General features: G+C 49.5%; 1 non-coding gene across 1 annotated transcript in view; it reads left to right on the plus strand.

The window, feature by feature from the left end:
• Positions 1-4,888: 4,888 nt before the first annotated feature.
• Positions 4,889-5,000, plus strand: part of LOC126436151 (small subunit ribosomal RNA) — a 1,909-nt gene continuing 1,797 nt past the window's right edge. The window contains exon 1 of the ribosomal RNA XR_007580464.1: positions 4,889-5,000. This exon is cut by the window's right edge and continues 1,797 nt beyond it. This is a non-coding gene — a ribosomal RNA (small subunit ribosomal RNA).

Here is a 5,000-nt window from a genome sequence, read left to right on the forward strand (position 1 = left end):
GTAGCTTCCCCCATCCCGGACATTTCACGTCGTCACACTACCGGTATTGACTAATAGACTGATTGCTGATAATCATTAGCCACACACTGGGGGAAACGGCCGACAGGGGCGGCAACATAGTGGAGCCGCAGTGTCACTAATGTACAGAGATAGAACAGTTTCGACTGGAACCAGAGTAACCGTATACACGGCACTGATTAGTAATAGATGCAGAGCCATCAGAATACAGATAATATATACAACCGTCCCTATACATGCTGAAAGACTCTGCACACAATGAGAACCACACGTCAGCCAGACACTATCACACACTACTCTCTGCCTCTAACAGGCACACACACAATATCTAACCACCAGCATGGAAGAACATCCGGTGCATCCTCTCCGCCACATTACACAATCCACACTATCATAACCAGACCGGGAGGTCCACCCAGAAAACAGAATATCCCACCCTTCCGACATCCGCCATTGCTCAGCTAAGCCACGAACACCCACACATGTCCTACACAGGGGTGCACCCAACATCACAATACTGCCTCCTGTCACAGTACACAAACAATGGCAGGAATGAAAGACACAGATCTGCCACAACCTTGGAATCGGAGCGCCGCCTGTCATGAGCCACAAGTGCATCCTGACGTGACAAATCGGATGATCCCGCAGGCATGCACTTACGATAATCACTATCAACGAACCTGCCGCCCCCTCCCCCCCCAAAATACACCTTTCCCTACAACGTGTACCTTAACCTAAGCTATATTGTACCTTAACCTAAGCGATATTGTACCTTAACCTAAGGTATATCGTACCTTAACCTAACCTACGTTGTACCTTAACCTAACCTACGTTGTACCTTAACCTAACCTACGTTGTACCTTAACCTAACCTACGTTGTACCTTAACCTAACCTACGTTGTACCTTAACCTAACCTACGTTGTACCTTAACCTAACCTACGTTGTACCTTAACCTAACCTACGTTGTACCTTAACCTAACCTACGTTGTACCTTAACCTAACCTACGTTGTGCCTTAACCTAACCTACGTTGTGCCTTAACCTAACCTACGTTGTGCCTTAACCTAACCTACGTTGTGCCTTAACCTAACCTACGTTGTGCCTTAACCTAACCTACGTTGTGCCTTAACCTAACCTACGTTGTGCCTTAACCTAACCTATGTTGTGCCTTAACCTAACCTATGTTGTGCCTTAACCTAAAATATGTTGTGCCTTAACCTAACCTATGTTGTGCCTTAACCTAACCTATGTTGTGCCTTAACCTAACCTATGTTGTGCCTTAACCTAACCTATGTTGTGCCTTAACCTAACCTATGTTGTGCCTTAACCTAACCTATGTTGTGCCTTAACCTAACCTATGTTGTGCCTTAACCTAACCTATGTTGTGCCTTAACCTAACCTACGTTGTGCCTTAACCTAACCTACGTTGTGCCTTAACCTAACCTACGTTGTGCCTTAACCTAACCTACGTTGTGCCTTAACCTAACCTACGTTGTGCCTTAACCTAACCTACGTTGTGCCTTAACCTAACCTACGTTGTGCCTTAACCTAACCTACGTTGTGCCTTAACCTAACCTACGTTGTGCCTTAACCTAACCTACGTTGTGCCTTAACCTAACCTACGTTGTGCCTTAACCTAACCTACGTTGTGCCTTAACCTAACCTACGTTGTGCCTTAACCTAACCTATGTTGTGCCTTAACCTAACCTATGTTGTGCCTTAACCTAACCTATGTTGTGCCTTAACCTAACCTATGTTGTGCCTTAACCTAACCTATGTTGTGCCTTAACCTAACCTATGTTGTGCCTTAACCTAACCTATGTTGTGCCTTAACCTAACCTATGTTGTGCCTTAACCTAACCTATGTTGTGCCTTAACCTAACCTATGTTGTGCCTTAACCTAACCTATGTTGTGCCTTAACCTAACCTACGTTGTGCCTTAACCTAACCTACGTTGTGCCTTAACCTAACCCATATTGTACCTTAACCTAACCTATGTTGTGCCTTAACCTAACCTATGTTGTGCCTTAACCTAACCTATGTTGTGCCTTAACCTAACCTATGTTGTGCCTTAACCTAACCTATGTTGTGCCTTAACCTAACCTATGTTGTGCCTTAACCTAACCTATGTTGTGCCTTAACCTAACCTATGTTGTGCCTTAACCTAACCTACGTTGTGCCTTAACCTAACCCATATTGTACCTTAACCTAACCCATATTGTACCTTAACCTAACCCATATTGTACCTTAACCTAACCCATATTGTACCTTAACCTAACCCATATTGTACCTTAACGTAACCTAATTTGTGCCTTAACGTAACCTAATTTGTGCCTTAACGTAACCTAATTTGTGCCTTAACGTAACCTAATTTGTGCCTTAACGTAACCTAATTTGTGCCTTAACGTAACCTAATTTGTGCCTTAACGTAACCTAATTTGTGCCTTAACGTAACCTAATTTGTGCCTTAACGTAACCTAATTTGTGCCTTAACGTAACCTAATTTGTGCCTTAACGTAACCTAATTTGTGCCTTAACGTAACCTAATTTGTGCCTTAACGTAACCTAATTTGTGCCTTAACGTAACCTAATTTGTGCCTTAACGTAACCTAATTTGTGCCTTAACGTAACCTAATTTGTGCCTTAACGTAACCTAATTTGTGCCTTAACGTAACCTAATTTGTGCCTTAACGTAACCTAATTTGTGCCTTAACGTAACCTAATTTGTGCCTTAACGTAACCTAATTTGTGCCTTAACGTAACCTAATTTGTGCCTTAACGTAACCTAATTTGTGCCTTAACGTAACCTAATTTGTGCCTTAACGTAACCTAATTTGTGCCTTAACGTAACCTAATTTGTGCCTTAACGTAACCTAATTTGTGCCTTAACGTAACCTAATTTGTGCCTTAACGTAACCCATGTTGTGCCTTAACGTAACCCATGTTGTGCCTTAACGTAACCCAATTTGTGCCTTAACGTAACCCATGTTGTGCCTTAACCTAACCTATATTGTGCCTCAACCTAACCTATATTGCGCCTTAACCTGACGCACGTTGTCGCTGAACCTGCTCTGTAATTGTTATGCAACTCGTTAAATTAGTGTAGTGTTGCCTAACCGCAACCCTCGCAATATAGTTCGCTATTCGCACTGCCCGGTCCCCTGTGTATCGCGTCATGTTAAACACCTTGCAGGTGTTGCTGACTTTCCACATGCTCCTGCTATACACTGTAATGTGGATAGCAGCAGGACGTACATGCCCCCCCCCCTTCCCCCCTGCCTTCGCAAGCTGGTCGTTGAGAAGTTTGCATGTTCAATGCCCTTCGCATGCCGACGTACTCAGCCTACGTTGTGGTACGGCCTGTCACCTGTCCGCCGATGTACGCAAAACCCACAAACTGTACTGCACATTGGTCCGTATGTACTGAATGATACATCGTGGCACATGTGTGACCGTACGACGACTGCGCCTAGCAACGGCAGACCATACAGTCCAAATATTGTGCACGCAGCTACGTGTCGTCTCCCTATAAGAGCTGGATTGCAGTGTGGTACGCCATTCAGACGTGTGGGAGGAACGGACGCCCTGGATGGCGATCAGCATGAGCAGTCTGTTGATGTAGTGGAGCGTGTATTCGGACGTAGTCGTCTCTTCTCACACACCGTGATAGCATGTTGCACCGCGTTCCACATCTGCGACATCCTGCAGAGGCCGGCTGACAGTCGTTCGCGCAATGGACACCGCATACGTACGGGGGCTACCTTCCACGTGTTCTCGAGGCGTGCACATGTTGTTGCGTCTATGTGGGCAGACGTAGTGTGTTGTGACACCTGACACAGGCATGCAATACTCGTTGCAAATGGCGATGGACGTCTACGTTTGCTGGTGACGTTACGCAAATGAACAACAGGTAACCCGTTGTGGTGCGGTTGTTCTCGCTAGAGGTGAATCAGTGTTGGCGACGATCGGTCGAGCTATTAACCGGTTGTTTCAGGGATACCCACCATGCCCACGAACGTGAAAGGGGACCCACCATGCCCACGAACGCGAAAGGGGATCTGGGTGTGAGGCGATACGCGGCGGTGGCTGGGTGGGACCGTCCCCGGCCGGTGAGGGGGGGCCGCCCGGCGTGCTGGCAGCGCGGTGCGTGGGCGCACGCGCTACAGCCGGCTGGTGGGGGCGGCCAGTGGCAGGCGCGCCGGCCGACGGACGCGGCAGGCGGCGCAGCTGCGCGCCGGCGCCCCCTGCTCGCGGCGCCTTGCGGCCAAAGTAGGTCCTCGCGGGCCCGGTGCGAAGCGCGGTGGCCATCTGCAGTGTGCTGGTCCGATTGAGGACTGTGTGCGCTGAGGATGCGCCGCCGCCCGGCGCTCGGCGCCGCGACGCCGTCTGCTGCTCGGTCGCCCCAGCGGTTCTCGCAGGTGGTTTGTATCGCAGCTGTGCGGACGTGTTGGCGCGTGCGCTGTGCTGGGAGAGTTCGCTTCGGCACCCAAGTGGGGCTTTTGTCCTTCTGTGGCGCTGGCGTTGGAGCTGCCGGTCACCGTAGGTGGCGCGTGTTGTCTCCCGCCGGCAATGCCACGACAGCACGCTCCCGGGCCTCTGTCGGCAGCGGCAAGCTCAGTTGGGAGCACGGGTGGTCGCACCTAAAGCGTCTACTCGCCTAACTCCGGGCGATTGCGCCTCTCTCGAACCCGACCAAGTACTTAGGACGGCGCTGCGCGCCGCCGGGACCTGAGAGGGTTTCGAGGTGTGTTGTGCAGGGGAGCTCAGCCTCCTCCTGTTTGCAGAATAATTGAGCGGACGCTTGCGTGTTCGCGCGGGCCCCCGGGACACACTCCCGGGCGGCCGGCTGCTCAGCTCTAGTTGACGCAGCTCCCTGGTTGATCCTGCCAGTAGTCATATGCTTGTCTCAAAGATTAAGCCATGCATGTCTCAGTACAAGCCGCATTAAGGTGAAACCGCGAATGGCTCATTAAATCAGTTAT

Source organism: Schistocerca serialis, unplaced genomic scaffold (genome assembly GCF_023864345.2).
Source record: "Schistocerca serialis cubense isolate TAMUIC-IGC-003099 unplaced genomic scaffold, iqSchSeri2.2 HiC_scaffold_1228, whole genome shotgun sequence".
NCBI lineage: Eukaryota > Metazoa > Arthropoda > Insecta > Orthoptera > Acrididae > Schistocerca > Schistocerca serialis.